This window comes from Sus scrofa, chromosome 6, assembly GCF_000003025.6.
Source record: "Sus scrofa isolate TJ Tabasco breed Duroc chromosome 6, Sscrofa11.1, whole genome shotgun sequence".
Lineage (NCBI taxonomy): Eukaryota > Metazoa > Chordata > Mammalia > Artiodactyla > Suidae > Sus > Sus scrofa.
The window spans coordinates 6,220,555-6,247,238 of NC_010448.4; the positions used below are offsets into that span (position 1 = coordinate 6,220,555).

At 38.3% G+C, this 26,684-nt stretch overlaps 1 long non-coding RNA gene across 1 annotated transcript in view; it reads right to left on the reverse strand.

Annotated features, from left to right (window-relative positions):
- The window catches only part of LOC102166616, a 395,732-nt gene that overhangs the window by 361,782 nt on the left and 7,266 nt on the right, over window positions 1–26,684 (reverse strand). The window contains exon 2 of the long non-coding RNA XR_002345296.1: window positions 17,662–17,762. This is a non-coding gene — a long non-coding RNA (uncharacterized LOC102166616). The remainder of the gene's footprint in view (window positions 1–17,661; window positions 17,763–26,684) is intronic.

A 26,684-nucleotide genomic window follows, 5' to 3' on the forward strand; every position in this document is an offset into this window, starting at 1 on the left:
TCTTGAGTCTGAAGCCTCCCCTACTTCCACCTCACTTGTCTATCTCAGAAGAAAACTGACTGCCTACCATTCATTAAACCATCTCGGTCACCATTTCATTTCCCGTACTTCTATAACATATAACCACAAATTTAGTGGCTTAAAACAACACAAATTTATGATCTTATAGTTATGCAGGTCCCAAGTCCAAAATGACTGCTGGTACAAAACAACCAAGGTGTCTGCAGAGCTGCAGCCTTCCTTTCTGGAGCCTCTAGGAGAGAATCTGCTTCCCTGACTTTTCCAGCTTCCAGAGGATACCTGCATTCCTTGATTCATGGCCCCAACCCCCACCTTCAAAATAAGCATCATAGCATCTTCAAATCTTTCTCTAACTCCCTCTTCTGTCTTCTTCCTCCACTTTAAAGTAGCCCTATGATTTAAAATAAAACCCGTGGAGTTAGTCATGGCTCAGTGGTACGAACCCAACTAGTATTCATGAGGACGTGGGTTTGATCCCTGGCCTTGCTCAGTGGGTTAAGGATCCAGTGATGCTGTGAGCTGTGGTATAGGTTGCAGATGCAGCTTGGATCCTGCATTGCTGTGGCTGTGGTGTAGGCCAGTGGCTACAGCTCCAATTCAACCCCTAACCTGAGAACTTCCATACACTGCAGGTATGGCCCTAAAAAGACAAAAAAAAAAAAAAAATGCAAATGAAGCCTGCTAGGATAATCCAAAATGAGTTCCCTATCTTAAAGTCAGTTGATTAACAACTTCAATTTCATCTACAACCTAAATACTTCCTTGCCATGTAATGTAATATAGTTATAGGTTCCAAGAATTAGGATGTGGACATTTTTGAGACGGCATTTTTTTTTTTTTCTTTGTCTTTGTAGGGCCGCATTGGCGGCACATGGAAGTTCCCAGGCTGGGAGTCTGAATCGGAGCTGTAGCTGCAGCTGCCTGCCTACACCGCAGCTCAAAACAATGCTGGATCCTTAACCCACTGAGTAAGGCCGGGGATGGAACTTGTGTCCTCATGGATACTAGTCAGGTTGGTTACCAGTGAGCCACAATGGGAACTCCTGAGAGGCCATTTTTATCTGCCTATCACAGCTATCCTCTACCAGGAATGCATGGGAAGCATGCCCTATCCTAAGACCCAGCTCCCTAAATCATAAGTCTTCTGGGAACAGGTCCCTGGCTATTTGGAAATGTGGTGACTGCTCCAGATGTACTTTCCCAAAAGATTTTAGTTATTTCAGTTGTTGGTTTTTCTTGTTAGTTGTACAGTCTCCCTTTCTTTGACTTTTATCATCGACTAAGCCTATCAAGTGGAAAGCTGATGCAGACATGTAAAATAAATGGCACTGATAAGAAAACTTCCTAAAAGTCTACCTTAAATCACTTGTATTGAAATGTAACCATTGTTCTTCCCGTCCTCACTTTGGAAGTAAGAGAAAACAAGTCAATATCAACCTTATAAAAAAAACTTAGAGTCTGTCTTTCTAATGCAACACACACACAGAATATATCAACCAACTGGTCAATCCAGGATAAAGGCCAGTCAAGTTGCTTTTTTAAGTGCTGAAGTGATACACTCAAGCCGTAAGATAAACAGCCATCCATAAACATAACCTATATGATACCTTCAGCTTTTCTCCCTTAGCCAACAAACCCTTACTTGGTCCTTGCCTGCTTCCTAAAGTGCTCATTCTTTAGGTTACCCTCTCTTAGTTCTGATTCTTTCCTCAATCTCCCATGTAAATTCAATGTGGACCTGTAGCATTTTCCTTTTCCAACTGGAAAAATCTTGTTCATCTTTCAAGATTTCTCACATGATCCCTCCTACCCCCAGGAACAATCAGCCATTCTCTCCTTTGTGCTCCCACTGGGTGTGCTAAGGGTTCCTACCTCCAACATTACACTTAACTTGTTGGAATGAAATTACCATCAGTTTTGAACTCAAGTCTGATTTCTGGACTATGGATTCCAAGAAGGCAGCTATTATTGTCACATTTTATTCTTTATTAAATGAGTCCTCCAGGATTTCTTCTTAGCTCTCTGGCTATTCCTTCTTCTATTTTTAGGTCAATTCTCCCTTACCTAGAAGAATTACAATTCAATGTTGGAATCCTTCAATACTAGGTCTTTGGTCTTCTCCTCTCTTCTCAGTGTATAATCCTCCCCCTTAGTTGATTTTATCCATTTCTTCCTTAGTTTCTATGATAACTTTTATATAAATACTCCCAAGGTGTGTCCAGCCCAGAACTCCCCTCTGAGATTAAGCCCATGCATCCATCATCTCTTGAATGTCTTAAAGCACCTCAAACATATTTCAAAACAAAATTCAGGAACTTTCTCCCTGGTAATGAGAATTTTGGTTACCTTCTCAGCACCCACTTTCCATATTCTTACAGCAACGATGCCCTAATTTCCTTTAAGAACTTCACCCCTTCCACTATTGGCCAATCTGATCTCCACAAGACTGACCTCATCCTCATTCACAGCTCCAGGGATAGACAGTAATTAACATAAACCAATCCACATATCCCATGCCCCTGGGCAGGGTGTCTCTTGGACCATGGGCATATAATCCATTCAGGGCAAATAAGTGACAGGATGCCTTCCTTAGCTAGGGCTCCTGGAGAGAAAAGCTTTCTTCCGGTACGTGGTGGTATGAGCATGCAGTCATCTTGCTTCCCTAAGTGGCCAAAGGTAACCAAAAGAAGCAAAGCCAAGAGAGACTGATCTTTGTCATATTATTTGGCCCTTAAATAAGCTATTCTTATAGCCAGTTTACCTTTTTTTCCCCACTGCTATTAGTCAACTAGTTGTCTTTTTGTTTAAGCAAGCTTATATTGGGTTTTCTGTAACTTGGATTATAAAGAACCTTCACAGAGACTCCCTCCTGTACATCTGATATTCCAGACTCCATCAGCTCAGTGAACAGCATCATCATCCATCTAGCTAAAAAAGTCAGATACTCAGGAATCATTTCTAATATCTCTTTCTCCCTCACCTGCCATATCCAATCTGCCACCAAGTCCTGTCAATTAGAGGTCCTCAATATTTCTCAAATCTGTCTATATCTTTCCAATGTTTGTCGTTCCCATTCTATCCTATGTTTACTTGGACTAGTACAAACCACTAACTGCTCTACTATTTTCCACACTGCAACCCAAAATGATCTCTTTGAAATGTTAAAGTGTTAATGTCACCATTCTGTTTAAAACACTCAATAATTGCTTTTAAGACAAAGAGAAAACATCAAACTCCTCAACATGGTGTCACTGTCTGACTTCCCCTCAAACAACAGGACACAAAGATTTACCTGCCCGGTTTCATCTGGAGAGTGACCCCAGGGAGCAGGAGTTATGAATATAGGAAAGTGAGTGAAATAGAGAAGGAGAACATGAATGAGCAATCTGACCACTGGTGTAAGCAAACCATGATCAATACCGTCAGGAACTTCTGAGAGACTGTGGGGAATGTATTTCTACCAGAGACAAAGGGGAGGAACATTTACTGGAAGACTTTTATCTCATCCTACCAATGGATGAGAGTTGCGCTATGGGTGCTGACTTGAAACTTCTGAGGTGCTCGCATGTGACTGACAGTGCCATCCTGCAAGAGCCTCAGGCCCCGGGGACCAGAGAAGCTCCAGGCACACTTGGAATGAGGTTAGCACAAGATCAGTGGGAACGAGTATGGCACTGGTCCTCAAAGCCTTGGCTGGAACAAGACAGAGGCTGTAACAAGGCACAATACAAGTACCAGACACCATGCATGGTCTAGTTTCTACCTACCACTTCCAGCTCCTTCTCACCCCTGACTTCATTCAAACCACACTCGTCTTATAGACCCTGGACTCCACGTGTTCCTGCCCATCACAAGGCCTTTGAACATGTTTTTCCCTATACTGGGAACACTCTTTCCTTCCCTCTTTGTGCACTTTCCTCTACCGATTCATCAGAACTCAACTCTAGGGTCACTTTCTCTGGGAAGCCTTCCCCGACTGTCCAAACTGTGGTAATAATGGGTGCTCACAGCTCCATGAACTCCTCCTTTGAGACATATATGAAAGTTGCAATTATCTGTTTGTGGGATCATTTCAGACTGTCTGACTCCCTCTAGACTATAAGCAATATGAGGAAAATTACAGAATCTCCAGCATCAGAATAGATTTGGCATATGCTAAGCATTCAACAAATCATAACTGAAAGCATATACAAATTCATCTTTTCATTCCCACTAGTACCTGGAACAAATAGGTGCTCAAATATTCTTTACATAAATAATTAATTAATGAAGCTAATACTTTAAGGAGCAGAAGTGTTACTTTCTGGCAGAATTTAACTTTTACTTAATTGCATTCTGTTTCTTTAAACTGCTATAGTGAGACTCTTCTCTGGGAAGCCCTAGGGCAGACATTGGGTTGTTTTTGTTTTTAATATAGTAATACCTATAGACAGCAACTGTATTCCCCCAGAAAGAATAGCTGAGAAAGAGAAAAAAGAAATCATCAATGTAGATAAGAAAGCTACATTGTGGACTAAGACAGAAATGCTATCTAAAACAAATGAGTAGAGGTTATTGACCACAGGAAGAATAAAATTCATTGGTATGTGAAAACAAACTCCCAGAATCACTCTGAGCTCTCCCTTTTAGCCAGCACCATCAATTATGATTATTAAGTGCCTGCTCAGCTACTGTGCAGTAGAAGAGGCAGGGAGGTTCGGTAGCTAGGCAACAGCCTGGAAACTCAAAGGGTAGGAGTTGTGATTCTGGCTCCTCCATAAAAGTGATTAAGTGGCCTTGGGTAAATTTTTCCTGCCTTGCTTTCTTCATCTGAAAAATAGCATCACCAGCCTGCCTCTCTACATTGAGGGAAGAAATACAGAGCGAACAGTACACTGCAATTGTAGAAAAGTGAGCTCATGGGGCCTAACAAGAACTCATTAGGGGGCCAATCTCTTAACTGAAATCATCACGTTATTACAAATGATTTGAGCCTGAATAATCTGTGCCTCAGTTTATCCACCTGGAATGATTCACATATAATAGTCAGGTCCTGATTTAAAATATAAATTAAAATGTGTGCTCTTTATTTATTTATTTAATTTTTTGGTCTTTTTAGGGCCACACTCTCAGCATATGGAAGTTCCCAGGCTAGGGGTCAAAGAGGAGCCGTGGCCGCTGGCCTACACCACACCACATTAAGGCTGGATCTGAGCAGCATCTGTGACCTACACCAGATCCTTAACGCACTGAATGAAGCCAGGGATCGAATCCGCATCCTCATGGATACTTTTCAGGTTCTTAGCCCAGTAACCACACAGGAAATGCGTGGTCTTTATTTCTGCAGGATCTAGGGGGAAATCTCTGCCCACTAAGTGCCCTCAGAATTCCTCAACTACCTTGGAGTTCCCGTCCTGGCGCAGTGGTTGATGAATCTACTAGGAACCATGAGGTTGCGGGTTCGATCCCTGGCCTCGCTCAGTGGATTAAGGATCCGGCATTGCCTTGACCTGTGGTCTAGGTTGCAGACGCAGCTCAGATCCCTTGTTGCTGTGGCTCTGGCGTAGGCCGGTGGCTACAGCTCCGATTAGATCCCTAGCCTGGGAATCTTCATATGCCATGGAAGCGGCCCTCGAAAAGGCAAAAAGACAAAAAAAAAAAAAAAAAAAAAAAAAGAATTCCTCAAGTACCTCTAACCTGTAAGCACCTCAGAAAAAAAGGTCACAGTTGCCTGATTCACCACACAAACCCCAGTGCCCAGCCCAGTGTCTAGTAAACAGTTAATGCTCAATTGTGTTTTTTAAAAGAGTACATTAATCATTTTAAAAATATCACCTCTTTAAATGGGAGAAGATGATGTATAGCCTCAAATGAAACATAACTACTCTTGAAGAAAAAAAGTCCACTGAACAACTTTGGATGAAATGGCCTTGATCTATACTCTAGGATAAATGTAAGTCCATGCCAGGTCATGAATAGCCATGAAACAAGATTACTTTATTATTCTCTTTTATTATTCTTACTATTATTTGGAGCAGATCCGAATAATACAGTTACAGCTCAACTCCAAATATAACTGTTATTCCTGTAGAGTAAGTTTCAGAAATGTTTATGTATTATCAAAATTAAGTTTCAAAATGAGCTACAGTATCTGGAAAAAGGGGATAATAATATTTCACAGAAACTAATTGGAAACTTGTTTTGAAATAAAGTAGTTATTATTTCCATCATGGAGAGATGAAAGTACAAAGATTTCCTTTTATCTCACCAGCCTAGTATCTTACATTATTTATTCAAACTAAAATTAAAACCTGGACAAATCCTACTGAGGCATTGCATATCAGTTAGAGATTATTCTTCTGGAAATGAACTTTTGTTCACAAATTTCATTATGCAGTTACAAATGACTATTATTAAAATGTAACATATAAAACTAAATTGTCTTTTTTTTTCTGGCCATGCACAAGGTTCAATTTCCTATGCAGTACAATTCTTTATTCTGGACTTAGTGGCATGCTGTCCCTCTGCCCATTGCCTCAGCATCCAGAGAATCTTGACAACATCCACTCTACTTGCCTGCAGCCCCAATCAATGCCACTTTTTATTGCTCTATCCCAAGGAACAGACACCAAAGGACACTCTCCACCTGGCGACCTTGCCAAGGCCCATTTTAAATTTTTCTGCAGACTCAAACCTCAGGCAAAGTGACCATTTATAAAAAGTACCTGGAGAATGATGTGGACCCCCTTGCGGCTTTCTGAGTGCCTAACTCTGAAGCTCCTCCTCACTCATCCCCAAGCATTGCTCTCTCCTACACATTTTGCCTTAAATGCTCTTCCTTGATTACCTATCTCTGACCTGTTTCTCAGGTTTCAGCTTAGACGAAACTTTCTCCAAAGTTTCCTAACCTACCTCCCAGCTACCGGATCAGTTACAGCTTCTGTGATGTCATGACACCCTGTGCCATGGAGGACTTGCAACTTTTTAACTGGCACTACCTCTCACCAGAATGTAAGCCCCATGAGCGCAAGAATTAGGTCATTTTGGATCACTGCTTTTTTTTTTAACCAGTTCACAGCACTGTCATGGGCATAGAGCAATTGATCAAAAAAGAGTTCAGAAGTCCTGGAGGGGTTGTGGAGAAAAGGGAACCCTCCTGCACTGGTGGTGGGAATGTAAACTGGTACAGCCACTGTGGAGAACAGTTTGGAGATACCTTAGAAATCTATACATAGAACTTTCATATGACCCCGAAATCCCACTCTTGGGCATCTATCTGGACAAAACTCTACTTAAAAGAGACACATGCACCCGCATGTTCATTGCAGCACTATTCACAATAGCCAGGACATGGAAACAACCCAAATGTCCATCGACAGATGATTGGATTCGGAAGGTGTGGTATATATACACAATGGAATACTACTCAGCCATAAAAAAGAATGACGTAATGACAGTTGCAGCAACATGGATGGAACTAGAGAATCTCATACTGAGTGAAATGAGCCAGAAAGACAAAGACAAATACCATATGATATCACTTATAACTGGAATCTAATATCCAGCACAAATGAACATCTCCATAGAAAAGAAAATCATGGACTTGGAAAACAGACTTGAGGCTGCCAGACAGGAGCGGGAAGGAGTGGGGGGGATCGGGAGCTTGGGATTATCAGATACAACTTAGAATAGATTTACAAGGAGATCCTCCTGAGTAGCATTGAGAAGTATGTCTAGATACCATATTGCAACAGAACAAAGGGTGAGGGAAAAAATGTATATATGTAAGGATAACTTGATCCCCATGCTGTACAGTGGGAAAAAATTTTTAAAAATAAAAAAATAAAAATAAATAAACCAAACAAAATCAAAATAGGCACATCGAACTTCCCCTTGGGTACTTTTAAAAATAAAAAAATTAAAAAAAATAATAAAGAGTTCAGGAATTTTGGATTCAGATCCAAGTCTGGTATCTGGCGTCTCGGAGAAACAATCTCATTCCAATCCTCAAGAATATTCAATAACTTCCTGCTTTCCTAGAATTAACTCTGCGGTTCACCAGAGTGCTTGATTCTTCATTTGAATAACTCTTAATTTCCCCTCTGCTCATTTCCTCCTACCCCGGAAGGTCCTGCATAGCCCTTCCATAGTTTGCTCTTCTAGTCAACCTGCTTGAATTATGCTCATTAACCAGTTTTTAAACCCGCCCTATTTCTTGGGTTCTTCACATCCATCCAATTTCCTGTATAGCCAAGCCACCTTTTGCTTTACCTCTACTCTCCAGTCTACTCTGTAACTCTCTCTAGCTCAGCAAGGATGAAGCTTGGTATGCATTTGTTAAGAGGACACTAAAAATGTATCCAGGCACTGCATGGATTTTTGTACAGACAATATTAAGAAACTTCCAAAGTTAGTTTTTGTGCCTCTACATGACCTCTGACCTTGATGGTACTCAAACTTTCCCTTTTCCCCAGGACAGTGACACTCCATTACCTCCTATTCTAAAAAAAGAGCCTCCCACTTAGGCTCTGAAAGTCATTTTCCAATCAGCTCAATCTAGGTTTTCCCTCTGCCTAGGTGTTGCCAACAGCTCCTTTTTCATCACACGTTTCTAGATTTATTTGTCTGTATGACCCTGATGAAAGGTAGAAATAAGGGTAGGTCTTCCCAGGGAAAAGTCAATTGGGTCATTTTTGCATGGGCTGCTTAAAGACAGTCTTGGTTCATATCTTGGTTACATGTAAAGAAAGGAGGTAATAAATACTGCTTACCTTTACTCTTACTGTTTGCATCATTTGAGGTATGAAAGGATCAATAAGATATCAAGCTCTCAAGTTAAGAATATATTGAAAAACAAGACAAAGAAGACAAACAGAGATCAAAGCTTGAGCTTTATCATTCTTACTGATAAAGCTGACTTGAGAATTGGCTTGATGTTTGGGCATAGAAGGACGAGCTAATACTACTTCCCAATTAGGCAGATTTACCCACCCATCACAGGCATCACCACACTACCACAGAACCCTCCCCACTCAGGCAGGGGCTGCTTCTCTAAGTTTCCAACACGTCAGTATCCTATAGAATGGAGACCTCCAATAAAGAAAATCTGAGTTAAGTAGGTTTAGTTCTTTCTCCTATCAGAAAATGCCAGAAACGTGATGACTGGTATGCAAAGGAAATCCGTCACAAAAACATAAAGGCAGGGGAATGCAAAGTGCTTCCATACGGCAACTAATCAAATTCTATCAAAGCTTCCACCCAAGTCCCTAGCATGGTCCAAAGGTCTGAGAGCTCAGGATTCCCATGGCAATTCCAAGTTTACCATTTCATGCTGTTATGAAACAATATTTTAGGATTCCCATGAGGTGTTATGGATTTGTTTGGCCTCATCTGGGACCAAGATAAGTTTTCCTTTAGTATTCAGACTAAGCCAGAAGGCTTGGAAATAGGTGTACTGGTTACCTAGACTCCCTGATTAGGAAGAAAGTTCTTTTTTTAAATTTCAAACCAAAAGGCTTGTAAATAGGTGTACTGGTTACCTAGACTCCTTGACTAGGAAGAAAGTCCTTTTTTAAAATTTCAAACCAGACTCAAATGACAGTCTTTATAAAAAATTCATCCATTTAGAGTTCCCATTGTGGCTCAGCAGGTTACAAACCTGACTAGTATCCATGAGGATGCGGGTTCGATCCCTGACTTCACTCAGTAGGTTAAGAATCCGGTGTTGCTGTGAGCTGTGGTGTAGGTCACAGACACAGCTCAAATCTGGCATTGCTGTGGCTATGGCATAGGCTGGCAGCTGCAGCTCCAATTCAACCCCTAGTCTAGGAACTTCCATGTGCCACAGGTGCAGTCCTAAAAAGAAAATTCATTCATTCATTCACTCATTCATTCATCCATTTATTTTGCTAATGCCATTAGTACGCTAAATGTAATTTAAACTTTCTTTGATGATTCATGGTCTTAGAGAACCCCACATCATCATTTATATAAATTCTCACTGTCTGTGATGGTATACACAGAAATACAAGATATAAAAATTGAACATAATGAGCCCTAACCACAAGACAAACTGTGGCTGACCAGGAAGCTCTCTGATGAGGCCAGACTTTTAAAAATATATTTGAAAGATGATAGGAATACATTGGAAATGACGGTGGTGGTGATGGCGGTGGTGATAAGCACCTACTATGTGCCAAACACTATCCTATGCCCGTTATGTGTATTAAATCATTGAGTCCTAGGAGGTAAGCATTATTACCTCTATTTTACAGGTGAGGCAAATCAGGTTCAGAGAGGTTAAATAGCCTGGCCATGGCTTCATTGCTCTAGGAAGTAGAACAGTCAGGGTTTGCCCTTAGATTTGTGTGGTTCCAGAGCCTTCACTCATAAGTGCATGCTAAAACAAGAGAAACTGTGCACAGGAGTACTGCACTGAAAGAACACGATTTAAAAAAAAAAAGAAAGAAAGAAAGAACATGAAAGAGGAGTTAATCCCTCAATGCACTGTAATGAAAAACATTTATGTGAAATATACTTAAGCCTTTCATCCACAGACTCAGAAACATACACACCCCTTATCAGCTACAATCATGGTAAAAAAGGATGAACCTAAGAAACACACACTGCTTGGGGTACATGATATAACATTAACAGAGAACAAAGGGAAAGTCATATATCTCAACTGCTGTTGTATTTCCACCTTCTTTATCAAGGAGAATAATCTTTAAACTCAGGACGGTTGAATAAATGTAGTTTAGAAGGAATTGAAGTATGAGATAAGTAAGGTGATATAGCAAGAGACCATCTTGCTGTTTTAAATGAGTTCAAGTCCCCTGGCCTAAACAAACTGCATCCCAGAGTATGGAGAGACTTCGCAGATGTAATCTAAGCATCATTGTCAGTAATCTTTAAGGGATGACAGAGAACAGAAAAGGTACTGGGGCAATGGTATTCCAATTTTTCAACACAAGGTGGAAAAAAAGGTGTATTCCATAATGTACAGATACACAGGACTGAATTTGAAACACGGTAATACTCTAAAATAATTAGATGGACAATTTGTGTTCCCTTAGGAAAGGAAGTAGTAATCACTAGAAAACAGGACAAACTTACCAGGGAAAACTAATAAACATGCTGCATGCTTCTTTTTAGTGGGTCAAAAACTTTTTTTTTTTTTGACTTTTTAGTCAAAGTGGGAATGCCATCCACACCATGAGGGATGTGAGAGTAAGCTAGCTAAGGCTCCTATAACCCTATGGGTGACCAGAGTTGATTCAGGTGATCTGGCTGTCTGTTGGAGTCCCCTTTGCCTTACATTCCATGAAGCTGTGTATTTTCTCAGAGAGAAACTTCAGAGAGAGAAAAGCCTTCATATGAACAAGGGAATACAAATCTCGTGCCTCTCCAAAGCCCCCAAACGAGCTCAGACCAATCTGTCGTTTATATTAAGTAGAGCAAGAATATTTACTGAGTCTCTTAAAATTCTTGGCACCTTATGGGTAAGACCTTGTTTTAAGAAAATAAATGTCTAGTTGATCATTCATACCAAAAACACTTGAATTTATGAATCAATAGCCTTCTAGCTAGAACTTTTCCCTCCAGAGAGTTGCATACCTCACTGCCTTCCTCCAACAGGACTCTCCCCAATGTCTCCACCTTAGAGAGGTCTTCTCTAATCATCTAAGATAGCATCTGCTCCCTATCACATCCTGAGTACCTTATTTTATTGTTCTACAGAGTTCTTGCAATTAGCTGATGTCTCATTATGTATTCTAGCTCTTACCACTGTCTGACATTGTATTATACATGCTATGAGATGTGTGTATGTCTGTCTGTATGTACATCTATCTCCTCTTGCAGACCCCAAAACCTCTATGTGAATGATGTCACTACATTATATAGTAGCCCTGACCTTTTAAAGGTCAGCTCCATGAGGACAGGGATTTTGCTGGGTTTTTTTTTTTGTTGTTGTTGTTGTTGTTTTTAACCTCTATAACCCTAATCTCTACATAGTACTGAAACAGACCTGTGTTCAATCAATATTTATTTCTCAATAATATTTGTCTAATTAATGAATGCCAACCAAGGAATGGTCTCAAGAAGCTCTAAGGCTCTGTCCTTAACCCTATCTAAAATATTAACTTTGAGATAAGGAGAAAGAAAATACAAGAATTGATTCTGAGTCCATGTCACCAAAATATTTGCTATTATTATTACTACCAAGTAATAGCAAATACCAACATTTGCTATTATTATTACTACCAAGTACCTACTCAGTGCTAGGTACTTAAATTATTGTGAATGCACACAACAAACCTAAGAGGTAGAAATTATTATCATCTTCATTTTGGTGTGAGAAAACTGGGTTTGGGGAAACTTAAGCCAACATCAGACAGCAGATATAGAAGGCTAGGATTAAAAACCAAGATTGTCTCACTGTAAAGTGCAAGCTTTTTCACAATATTATGATTAACACAATACTACCACTTACATAGGAAATCTACTTAAATTTGCAGCTGGCAGGAAAGCCAGTACATTAGATTTAAAAATCAAGATTTTACAAGAGTTTGACACATTTGAATGGCAGGTCAGAGTTAAAATAACATATATATTAGGTAGAGGGTAAAGTACCATACACCAATCTTAAGAATCAAATGCATAGGCACATGGTGTGGGGAGAAAGTAATAGGGGAGGTACCCATTAATTTGAAAGGGACAAAGAGGTATCCATTAACCACAAGCTCAGTGCAAATCAAAATTAAGGTGCAGTTGTCCAATGAACTAAAATTATATTAAACTGTATTATCAAAGACCTTCAACAGGGAGAAGGGATTCAGTTCTATTCTTCAGAAGCTCGACCAGGAAAACTACAGCCAAAATAGAGTGTTAAGGCCCCTAGAACAGTGAAAATCTCATTATAAGCAAAAGGATTAAAGGGCTTCATGATGCTTGGCCTGGGAGAGGAGACTCATGGGGATAAAGTAGCCACCTGCCCATCTGAAGGACCATCCCAACAAACAGAAGACAGTCTGCTGATCCTGATGAAATAGGTTTGGCAAGAGATATAAAACTGATTAACAATTAGCTGTCTTCTGAGCTATGAACCCCCAGTCTATCAGAGGAGATATTCAAGCAGAGGCTGGCTACATGACAGCCTGGCCCAGATATTTTAGTATCTACCCAAAGCGGTGTGAACTTTAGTTGATTTTGTGTTTCTTTGTTATATCACCCCCTACTTACAGTAACATTATTTTCTGAACTCCAAACCAAGACCTGTGGTCCTAAAAGACTTTTGTGTTGCTTCTGGGTTTGAAACAGTCAGCAGATATACTATCAGAATCAAAATTTTGAGTTTGAGACAAAGACTGAAATAAGGAAAATATTTGAAATTGGGATTTTCCCAGAAAAGCAAATTTATAAAATCACTCTAGGGGAAGGCATTTTCTCTTTGAGTACTTTTTTTTTTTTTTTGCTTTTTTGGGCTGCGCTAGTGGCACATGGAAATTTCCCAGGTTAGAGGTTGAATCAGAGCTACAGCTGCTAGCTACACCTCAGCCACAGCAACACTAGATTCGAGCTGCATCTGAGACCTACACCACAGCTCACAGCAATGCCAGATCCTTAACCTATTGCACGAAGCCAGGGATTGAACCTGCATCTCCATGGATACTAGTTGGGTTTGTAACCCTCTGAGCCATAATGGGAACTCCTGAGTACTAAACTTTTAAACAAATATACAGAAACTTTGGGATAGAGTTCACTCAATTTTTTTTTTCTATCGAAGCAAGTTTTCTTTAAAAATGGCCTCTTCTTCCAAAGCTGAGAACTAAAATATAAGTAACTATTTCAATTCATTTAGGTTGAGAAAATCATAAAGGCCTTGGAAAAGCTTCTTGGGGCATAGTAAAACTCCAAGCCCTCCTAATCCTTCCCTGATGATAGCACTTCCACCTTTGTGAGCCTGCTCTAGTTTGTGCAGCTTATCAAGTCCCAATCTAACTTGGTTCCTCCAGCTTGGACCAAGAGTGCCTCCCCACCAACTGCCTACCCTGGGATTCCTGCACCAAGAGGTGTGTGCAGCATAAGAACCCTCACCCGCACCCTTGGCCAAATCTGAACTCTCTCCTTCACCCACAAGGATCAATCAGACTAATTAAGACAGTGCAATTCCAGATACCATACAGAGGGCCTGGTATCAGCTGTTCTCTATTAGACACAATGTTCTTTTCAATAGACTACTTTGTTTCACACTGACAGTCATTTTTCACCCTGCATGGCAAAATTTCAAAGCCAAGAATCCTGTATTACACAGTAAACAAACAAAATTAGACTCAAAATTGCTTTTTTTGATTTTGATATATTAATCAGCTTCCAGGAAAGCTTCTAAACATTTTCAATTACATCAAAAACAGGCTGGCAACATTTTCCAACTTCGGAGGGAAAAAAAAAAAACAAAACACTGGCTTAAAGGTTTGTTTTCTATCCCATGGATACTCTATATTACATATTTGCAACTGTTTCTGTTCTAGGACAGACTGATTAATAGCATCAGTACTAAAAACCCAAGTACTTCCACAGACAGGGAAAAAAGTATTTCCTTCTGTGATCTTCATTAACCAAGGCAGATATATCTATTTTGGTACATTTGCTTCTTCCTTCAGCTGCAGTTTTGAGTACCTGAATCTCTTTGAGACTATAGGCTTCACTGTTGCCATTAAATGATAATTGTACGTCAGGTGTGGAATCTAGAGATCAAGGCAAATAATGGATCAAATGAAACCAGGAGAAAGAGAAGTCCTGAGGCCCCAAAGACCTGGTCTCCATGCTATACATTACATCTTACTTGACTGGGCAGGAAAATTGGCATCTAAACTAACAATAAAGAGAGCCTGAAAAACAAAACAGGAAGTAAGATAGAGTCCACTGAGATGTATAAAAGAAAATGTATATTGGACAATTATGTGCTTAATAGACTAGATGATGACAGTAGTAGCTAAAGTACTTAAGTTATGTGTGGTTACCTTTCTTTAAATTTCTTTTTTATATGTTTTCATTTGTCTGTTTTTGTCTTTAGTCTCTTTAGGGCTGCACCAGTGGCATATAGAGGTTCCCAGGCTAGGGGTTGAATTGGACCGCAGCTGCTGGCCTACACCACAGCCACAACAATATGGGATCCAAGCCACGTCTTTGACCTACACCACAGCTCATGGCAACACCAGATCCTTAACCCACTGGGTAAGGCCAGGGATTGAACCCAAGTCATGGATACTAGTCAGATTGGTTAACCACTGAGCCATAACAGAAACTCCTGTGTTACCTTTTTTAAGAAGTGGAAATCATAGGAAGAATGCTACCAAGACAGCTAAAATGTTTAGACATCCTTCCCTAAAGGTATTTCTTAAGAAAAAAAGTTTAAGACCACTCCCGCTAATTGTGAAAGTTTTTTGTAACCTTTAAGGAAGTATCTTACCTACTAGTTAAAACTGGCAAGTTATCAGGATTTACTGAATCCCTGCATTTTTTAGTGTTGTTCATGTGCAAGAATACAACAGAATCAGATACCAAATATCTGTTCTAAAAAGGGGCTTATGTTACAGAGTAGAAACTGGACCAAAAACACTTGTAAAATATGTAAGAATGCTCTGAAATATGCAAATGAATGTTATCCATTACAGAAATAGAGGAGGCTTTATGTGTCACTACATTGGAATTTCACCTCCCTTACTGAAGTCAAACACAGAACTTGAAAGTCTTCAGCACTTGAAGAAGTTTCTCTCAAAGGACAGAGGGGCTGACCTAGTGACCACTTTGTCTGTGCAGTTTTCTTGGCATTCCTTAATACAAATCAGACATACGAAAATTTTCAAAAAGACTTTATTATTTCACTTTGTGTAGGATGCAACAAAAAGCCGTCAAACTTAGAGATTCTAACACAGCAGCTACATAAACCTTTGGGCCTCCACAAATATTCACATTCTTATTTCCCAAAAGAGCTAGTGAGTCAACACTAATCTGAGGTTGTGGGCCTCATGAATGTCATCAAAGACAGATTTTTTACTGCCTGTTCCAGTATACTCCAAAATCAGAGATGTCTCTCATCTCTAGCATTAACTGTACTTTAATTCTTTATATCAAGATGGAGAGAGTATTTCAGGATGCCAGAAGATACTCACATGCTTTTTACTTCCTGTCAAATGATTTCAAATGATTTCCTGCCAAACAATATCTCAGTATTATCCATACCACTTTCACCATTCTGCCTAAAAGTGAAAAAAATCTAATCACCCAAAGCTGGCAATGCTCAATTAGAGAGTGAAGCAGAGAAGGAAAAGATGTTTCACCCCTACAGGTGAGTTTCTGTAAGGACTGAATTGAGGAAGGTTTCCCACAAAGTAGACCAAGTCCTGAAAAAGGTTTTACTTGGACAGAAATTGGAAACACACAGTGACATCCTTCACATATTTGTTTGGCCTTACATGGAAGGGAAAAGAAGAGTTTCTTCCCAGTCTCTACAAACATACCTAATAAAAAGTGCTGACAAGCAAATGTTCTCAATTAATAGGCTTTAAGCAGATGCAGATTATTTCTTAAGCTTTATGCAGATGTTTCTTTTTTATCTCATTGAAAACATATAGAAGCCTAACTAGAAAAGGGAATAGGAGTTTAGTTCTTTGATTAAGAATGATGATCATAATCTATTAGTCTATTTAACAAAGAAATAAGAAATCACTACACAGCAATGCCAAGGATCCAGGTTTCACCTGGGGACTTTCCTAAGGGTCTCTCTGAATAGGTCCCATGCCCCATCTGTGCAGCTCACTCACAGTTTGCTTTGCTGAGATGACTGATAAAATACATGAAAACACACTGTCACCCTTAACTGAAACCCCCATCGTCTTCACCCGTGGTTTGGAGGCTAATGGGTCCAGTAAGAAATGTCTTGATTAAACCACCTTAAGAGTTACTCACATAGTACAGGAGGATGCTATTCTGTCAGTAACTACAACAGTAAGAGTGTGTAAAGGGAGGAGCCAAAATGAAGAGTCTTATTCAGGAATGAAATTAATTGAGGAAGATTTCCCAAAGGTGGTAAGAACTCCCTATAGACGTGATCATTATCCAACTGTATTTATTTTATAAGGCTCCTATAAATTGCAATGCTGGTGATTTACATTAATCAATTATGTCTAATAGTCATCCAGCAGAAAAATTAAATATATCTGAGATATATGTCAAGTTATTTTTTGTTTCATGTATCACAACACTAATCCCAATTCAGGTATTTCAGGCTTCTCAATCTACAGTTGCTAGTGCATGATTCTGTGCTTAAGACTTTTTTAAAAAAGGAGGAAAGTTAACTTTAAGATATCTAAATTAAGCATTTTGTTATGAAAACAGTATGTCAGTTCAAAGGATATGGCCATGTTCATGTAACAAAAGGTCTACATCATTCCTTACACTGACTGAAGTAATCTCACATTCAGGATGGCCCTGGAATGATGGTACCCAAAGAAAGTTAAGAGAGGAAAGGAAACTGCAGCAAAAATGGGTCCCCATGAGGTTAATAATTTTATAATTTAATATCCACATGATTATGCCTAAAACACTAACTCGAGGTATAAAGAAATGTCACTGGTTAATACAAATATAAATACTTACAATTATCTAGAGGTCAATGGCAAGTGAAACTACAGAAGTGGTCTGTGCTATGTATGCCTGGTCCTGCTGAGCCATTTTCCCACTTGAGTTCATTCTGGCAACTACAATCAAAGAATACATAGATATCAGAATTATACTTACATGACTTTACACTGTATCAGTTAGCATTTTTACACTGAAAATAGTAGATGACTGACTAAAATTGGCTCAAACAATGACTTTCATTATTTCACAAAACAAGAAGTCCAAAGATAGAGTAGCTCCAGGGTGAGTTCAGTGGGTAATTCACCAACATCAAGAAGGCCCCAGGAGTTCCTGCCTTGGCTCAGCCAGCTAGGAACTCAACTAGTATCCATGACAATGCAGGTTTGACCCCTGGCCTTGCTGAGTGGGTTAGGAATCCGGCACTGTAGCAAGCTGCTGTGTAGGTCACAGATTTTGCTCAGCTCCAGCACTGCTGCACCTGTAGCGTAGACCAGCAGCTGCAGCTCTGATTCAAGCCCTAACCTGAGAACATCCATATGCCATAGGTGAGGCCCTAAAAAAAAGAAAAAAGAAAAAAAAAAAGAGAGAGAGAGAGGGAGAAAAGACCCAGGCCCTTTCTATCTGTCTACTCTGCCAATGTAAGCATGTTGGCTTGTCCCCTGAGGCTGGTCCTTCTCAAGTTCCTAAAACACCTTTTGCAATTCCAGGAACCCTATAAAGATGACAACCATCAAAGGCATACGTGCTTCCTTCTATGTGTAACTTTTATCCAGAAGCACCCTCCTCCCCAAAGGCTCCACTCTCAGCATGCATTGGCCAAAAGTACATCACAAACCCACGTCTAACCCCATGTAATAATTAGAATCAGAATATTTGGTTTAGACTACTCAAAGCTGAGGGGAATTCCAACTTCCCCTAACACACATGGTCACCCAATATTTGAGGCAAAGTAGGATCTTACTAGCAAGAAACAAGGTTACTGAGATAGGCAGCCTAAAGTGTCTCCCACAAACAGCTAATAAGAATAGAAATTGATCTTAACTCACTACACATGGCTAAAGCATAGAGCTAACACCAACAGTTTAACTGGTGGACAGTATCAAAGATATAAGATTAACCATTTTTACTATAGCAGTAGGTCTTCATAAAAAGCTGCAAACACATGAATCTCTCTTTAAAAGGCAGTTAAGTGATTATAATTGAAGAACAAACCATTGCTAAATCCATACTATCTACATGAACTTAAAACAGATATTTCCTTTTTTATTGAAAAATCAAGGACTCTCTTTACTGGAAATTTCAGTTCCAAAGAACTTCCTGTAACAGTTTCACATTCCAGATGTGCATTTGTAATAAGTTTGGGTTGGTTAGTTGGGCTCATTTTATCTAATGAGCCAATAAAGTGGTCAATTGTTTATATAAATTAGGAATTGTGGGTGCATTAAAAAGTAATTTATAATACAAAGTACTATCAGAATATACTTAAACACATCATTTAATTTTTTCATTTATTTCCAAATTCTTCATTTATTACATGGCCATCTCTCACATGGAAAAAAAGTTATGATACTTGTGAAATATATGTTCTTTTCTAAAAGATTTAATCAATTCTAATGAGAAATAACACTAATAAAATATTTTAAAGCTATACTAAATGTATTTAAGGGATGTCAGAAGTGACAAAGAAGCACAACTATAATGCAATCAACTGAGAGGTAAGAATCACACATTCTAACAGCATTTATTCAGTACTCACTATGTACCAGGAACTGGCTAAATGTTTAACTCATACTCATTTATGCAATCTTAATCACAGCCCTACAAACTATGTACTATTATTATCCCATTTTCAAAGGTGGAAACTGAGGCACAGAGAGGTGACAGAACTGGCACAAGGTCACACAGCTGCTAAGTGGCAGAAGCAGACTATGGGACTTCAGAGCCAAAACACTTAACCATGGTTCAATATGACCTCTCTAGTTCTAGAATTGCCACTAGTTGCTTAACTTTGTTGGAGCTGCAGTTTCCTAAATAAGTTAAAGAGGTGAGTAGAGATCTTTAAGAGAATTTCCAGCCCTGACACTTAAAATACCATGAAAGCCATGACCTTACAGAATCTTCCTTCGCCAAATGCTTTATATTACAGTTACATTAATCACAAAATCAGATACCCATGTCTAGACACTCACTTTCTAGCAACAACTGCAAGATAATCCAGAGTAAGACATAAGTAAAAAGCCAACCATGGTGTTTAAGTCACAAGAAAAATACATCTTGGAGGAATAAAGTTGCAGTTGGCCAGACCTAAATTTATGAATTGCCCCAGACACTCATGTTAAACCCACTTAGAGGGCAGGTTACAGAACTGGGTTTCCTACAGTGTGGCTTCTGAATTAACTAAAGATCTTTCAAAGCATGTACAACATTTCTTGACACTAAGCAGTGGAAAACTCTTCCCCCTTCAGAACAAAAAATCCTCCTCCTGTCTGGACTTTTTAAAGGAGTGAGAATTGAATTATTTTAAACCATCTCACCAAACATAATTATAAGTATTTGTAAGATTCCTCAAAATATGTTTCAAGTATCCAGAGACACAGGGTAGAGCCACACATGTGCAGAAGAATGAATGTTAAACTTATTTCACCAAACACTGTGAACTGCCCACTAGCATGACCTACTATTCAGCTTATCTGAAGAGTGAAATTTTAAATCTAAATGATTAAAGTCTTGTATCTTACTTTGATAAACAAAACAAGCTGGATTGGACAGTATTTTCCTGCAGTGTGTGAAGTAGTTCATACATGCTGTACTTTTTCACTGTGTGTAAAGAGGGACATCAAGTGGTCTAAGTTCTGGAAGACTGTCTGCCAGGGGTTTTTTCTCAAAATCCATGAAGCTCCCATGGCCCCCTGACAGGATGGATAGAGCCAAGGAGTACAAAGGATAGAGAATTTCAAAACACTCATCTTAAAAAAACCGCTTGAGTAATTTCAGCAAATTTTTCTAAGGATCAGTTTTCTTTACGTTAGAGTCTTCTTTAGGGTACTCAATAATGTCTTAAGTATCACCAGGAGGTAAGTGATACAATAATGCTTTGAATATAAAAATAATTTAAGTATCAGAGTATGTGTTTGTAGGTACTTTGTTATATAGGCTATTTTGTTTTCCTATTGCATTTTTTATGTTAAATAATAAAGTTAATATATTATTCCTGAACGACAGCAACAAAATGACGTGAAAACACCCAAAGCATTGTGAAGGTCAAGGTAAAGTTGTGAAACATAAATGAGCTACATTACACAAGGACCAATCCACAACAACGTTTTTAAAAAGATAGTTATAGCTTGTTTACATCTGTGACCTGAAATGTATCCCAAATAAAAATGCTAGGCACTTCTATTTCCATACACTTGTAATCTCTTTGTCCTATGCTTATGGAATAGGTAAATAAAGAAGAGCTTTATGACAAGAACCACCTGCCTGTTATTTAAATTTTTCTCATATCAGAAAAGCATGAAATTTTTGGGGGATTGTTCCTCCCCTTAGTCCTTCAGGCCAGTCAGATTCTATAGACAAGGGGGAAAATGAGAAGAATTACTCCTGTGTCTTGTCTGAGCTACTAGAGTCTATAGTAAAAGAAAAGAAAATGCAGTAAAATAGTTAAAGCTAATGTGGACATTAAGCAATAAAAGAGTCAAAAGAAGTATGAACTGAAATAACAAAACTCATTCTATAACAGTGAGACCTTCAGATCCAAGTGAAGTGGAATGAGTGTGATGTATGAACAGGGCAGTCCCAGCACCTCACTTCGAAGCCTGGTCAACCTCTACCAAACTCTGGCAAGCTATTTAACTGCTCCATACCATGTTTCTTAGTCTATAAAATGGGAGTACCCACCTGTAAGGGTTAGGGTGAGAAACAAGTAATCAGATTGAATGCATCTGTCAAAGTGTCTGGCACATGGCTAACACTGTATGCATGGCCAGCTGCTACTCTCAGGAGTAAGATTATCCAACTGAGGGACAATATTTGGACAGGACATCCTGATCTGAGAATGTTTCTCACTCTGACATCATTTAAGTTCTTCCTTTCATGAATTATTTTTGGAAAGCCTTATTCCAAAAGTAATACACATATATTTTATAAAATTAAAAATACTAAAGAACAAGTTAAAAGTGAGAGTCCTATATCCGTCTCCAATAACAACTGTGATTATTCTTACTTTAAAAGTAACAACTGTTCTTGCTTTGAGGTATGTTTCTATCCTTTTATATGTTTAAACAGAAATATATGTCATTTTTATAATCTTTTAAAATAGAAATTGAATGTTATAAAAATTATTCTATTTTTTTCACTTAACATATCCACAATATTCTTCAGTATACATTAGTACGTGAAAATTTATGCCATTGACATTATTTATTTATTTATTTATTTATTTATTTATTTATTTATTTTTAGGGCCACACCTGCAGCATGTGGAAGTTCCCAGGCTAGGGATCGAATCAGAGCTGCAGCTGCCAGTCTACACCACAGTCACAGCAATGCAGAATCCAAACCACATCTGCAACCTACACCACAGCCTGTAGTAGCCTGTGGCCAGGGATCAAACCTACATCCTCATGATACTAGTTGGGTTCTTAACCCATTGAGCCACAACAGGAACTCCTATTGACATAAATTCAATATTAAATTTTAAATAAGGAGACAAGATAAATGATGAAAATAAGAATATAAAGTGTTCTTTCATCATTAACTTTTAAGAGTGACAACAGCACTGTGAAAAATTGTGATTATACTAATTTTTTAAGTCCTTTACCATTTCAAGATATCCACTGCAATATTTACGGATAAATTATATGATGGCTGGGATTGGCTTCAAAATAACTGGAAGAGGAAAGGAGAGAAGGAGACTGAGGGGACAAAAATAAAACAAAACAGGCAATGGGCTCATACTTAAACTAGTTGGTAAGTATACGAGTGCCAATTAGACTTATCTTTGTACTTTCGAATATTTTTTAAATTTTCCATATTAAAAAAATCTTAACATTTTCTATCCTTAAAATTTTAGCTACTAAATTCCAAACAGCTATGCATTTAACTTACAGCAATTAATTTCTGATTAGATAACTTAATCAACAAAACTAATGGTTCCCAACACCCACTCCTAAGCAACACAAATAAAAAACAACTTAGCTTCCTCATAGTTTGAATGTTGCTATAAAGATCCAAATACAATAACCAGCTCAGAAAAGCAATGATCACTAATGTTAAAGGAGTATTTATCATAAGTGTAAATTATAAACTACTATTGCTTTTTAGAGTTAATGAAGAAGTGCTTTCCTTTTTCTCTTGTATTGAAATTATAGCAGCTGGATGAAAAAAGAAAAACAGTTCTTTAGTCTATGTACACCCCAAAAAAATAAAGAAGATAATGTTGTGTGCTCTGTTCACGCAGATAAAAGGACATACACCACCTAGAGTGCACTCATCAAAACTGCCCCACTGAAGCCAGGAGAAAACATCTGCATACCACCAGGTAAAATAAATTTTTGAATCCTTGGTTTTTCTTTTGCTCTATGTACACCTCAATAGTTCCAAGAATGCACCAAAAGCCTTAATATCTTAAAGGGCACAGAACATAAGCTGCTTGGGTTCTACAGTTCTTCCTGACTCTTGTAAATAAATGTCTGCACTCACTGAAGAGGTATGTCCATGTGGACTAGAGGTAGATGGGAGAGCTGGACTACCTTCTACAACAGCAAAAGGGAAGAGAAAAGGTTTCTCAATATTGGAAAGAGGTCAAGATTCAGAAACTCCAGGGAGACACAGAACATTGCAAGACAAGTGGGTATCTGTGTAGTGCACCCAGAGAGGTTGAGTGCTTGGCCCTCAGTCCTTTCAGTGATTCCTGAACACCAAGCAGGGACCGGAAATGGTGGAGCAGCAGAATCCCACAGGACCAAGACAGCTGGCCAATGGCCATCTTCATATTATCCAGGGAAATCCAATGATCAATAACCAGAGCCATGATCTTCACTATGGTTTGGCCTCGTTCAAGATCCTGAATCTTTGCACAATGTTTGGGACAGGAGAGCACTAATAAGTATTTAAATTTAATTCCTGCCAGCCCAGAAGTATGATGAAATTTTACTTAGATTTGGTTTTAAGAGAATTTTTTAAAAATAAATAAATATATGCAATAGTTTTTACAGATCTAGGTTCATTTTTTTTTTAATTCACAGGGACAACTCCATTTAAAAAGCATCCAAAAGCAACCTGCATCCACACTGTAATAATAACCATCTTTCGCATCTGCATAACTGTATATTTGGTAAGGTGTTTTCATGTATGTTGTTATCTTATTTGATCTTCACAGAGTTAAGAGGGTTCAGAGGCTCTTGAGTGGTTGAGAGTAAATGGGCAGGAGCCTCTCCCCCCTCCTCTTTCTTTCTCTCATTAGGAACAAGAGGAAAAATTTATTCAACTCTCCCTTTAAAAACATCTGCTCAAAGTTGTCACTTGTCAGATGAATTTCATATAACTCAATGTCATGGATGAACTGACTGCTTAAGGGGTTGCAATTTAGGCTGCCACCTAATGGTGGTAGTAAGTCATGGACAAACTTTTTCATAAACCAGAAAAACAAGAACAAAACAAAGAAACAGACAAAAACTATTTAAGAAAGAAGAGATTATGACATTTTTGCAATACCTTCTTAATATCAGAAACAGATACATTTCTTAAAACAACTCAACATACATAAAATTTATTTAAAGAGTATTTTTCTATTGCAAACTTTTAAAGCCAAGGATTTTAAAGAAGTTTCTTCTGAGGAATGGGGAGCTGGTGACCTGAAGCAGGTAAGATTTTCATTTCTCTACTTAGTACAATTCTATATTTTTGTATTGGATACAATAAAATATATTATTTTGTAATACACTGTAATTTGAAAAATGGAATTTTTTAATCAAAGGAATCTAATATCTACTTGAGTCTTTTCTTCTATCATCAAACTGTATTGCTTGTTCTCTTTTCCTTTTATACCTTACAGGACTTCAAAAAGAAAACCCTCATTTCTTTCTTTTAATTGTTCAGTTTTGTCAGGACAAACCCTGCCCTGGCTTGTCCATGTCTTCTAGGCCAGGAATTTCCAACTGTGGCAAGAACACCAAAGAAGGACTCAGAACGAGCAACAGAATTAAAATTTCACCATCAACCTACACCACCTGCCATTGATTTTTCAGGCATACTCACAGCAAACAGGTAGTAATCTAAGAGAGCAAAGGTTTTGCTTCTATCATAAAGTTGTAACAGGAAAAAATTCTCCAAAGGCAAAATGTATTGTAATGTCTACAAAACTGACTACAAATAATAAATACGAGGATAGCTACAAATACATAACTGTCCTGTAAGAAAAATAATGGACTTTTTATTTCTATAATGGCAGCACTCATATACTTAAGAGTGGTAGAGGGGTATAAAACAGTGAAAGCCACTGATTTGGTTTGGTTCAAAGTCTCAGCAGCCTCCTTTTCCACTACTGGCTTTGACTCATATGTAAGTTTTCTTTCTAAGTGCTTGTCTGTTGTAGGTAAGGAGAAAACCATTTGATCTCTCCAGCCCTCTGATTTTAACTTTTCTTTTGTTCCTCCTTATTACTAGTAAACACACAGTTTCTCCTTGAAGAAAATCCATTTTAGCTGTGTCTTGACTTCCACAACCATAACATGTTCCCCCAACAATTCATTTGTTCTTCTTTCCGAGAACCTCCTCCATTCCTCACAAACCTCTTCCAGGTTTAGACATGGTAGTTTCATTTGCATAAATTGATCATATTTTTTAATTTTTTCTCTTCACAATCCCCATAGCAACTGGCTTCTTTAGAAACTTCCACAGAAAGTCCAAAGATATCATATCTTTTAACTGAACAGAACATTTTGAATAGAATTAGTACAGGAAAATAAGCTGGTTTCATTACCACATCTTTGGCCTTTCATTTTTCTTTCTTTTGTAAAATAAAAAAAAATTAAATGTCAATTCCACTAGATAAAATTGGTTATGGATTCTGGGGCTTATAAGTTATTAAAGAATGTGAATAATTTTAAAAGATGCTGTCTCACCCATTTTAAAGAGCAGTTTTTCACTTATTCATTCAGTAAGTATTTATTGAGTAAACTAAGAACCGCTTGAAGCTGTGAAAGATTCAGGTAACGATAAAACTCAGAACTGCCCTCCTGCACTAGCAGTCATATTAGGTGACAATAAAAATCAGTGTATAATTAAACACTGAAACTGTAAAACAGCTCTATCAGCATTCAGCAAAAAAGGAAATCATCATTTTTGGTTGCTGTAAGAGGAAAACGAAATTTGAATTGGGTTCTGAGAGATAGGCAGGATTTGAAAAGCTGAAAAAAGAGAAAACATTATCCCAGGCATCATTCCAGAAATAGAAGGCAGTATGAATATTCAAATGGAGGGTAAATATGGAATGTTTGGAGGCATGGTGAATAGATCAGTTTGGCTAGAGGAGACTCTAATGAGGCACCCAGGACAAGGCTAAAAAGCTGTGAGATAAGCTACTATGGAAAACATTTTGGAGGTTTCTCAAAAAACCAAAAATAGAACTATTATATGATCTGGCATTTCCACCTCTGGGTATTTATCTGGGGAAAATATAATTCAAAAAGATACTTGTATCCCTTTGTTCACTGCAGCATTATTTACAATAGCCAACATGTACAAGCAACCTATTGATTCTCCTAATCCATGAGCGCAATATCTCTTTCCATTCATTTGTGCTGTCTTCACAGTCTTTCATCAATGTCTTACAGTTTTCAGAGTACAGGTCCACTTCTTTGGTTAAATTTATTCCTAAGTATTTTCTCTTTTAGATGCAATTGTAAATAGGACTGTTTTTTTTTTCATTTCTCTTTCTCATAGTTTGTTTTTTGCCTGTAAAAACCCAAATGATTTCTGTATGTTAATTTTATATCCTGCAACTGTACTGAATTCATTTATTACTTCTTTTAGCAGTC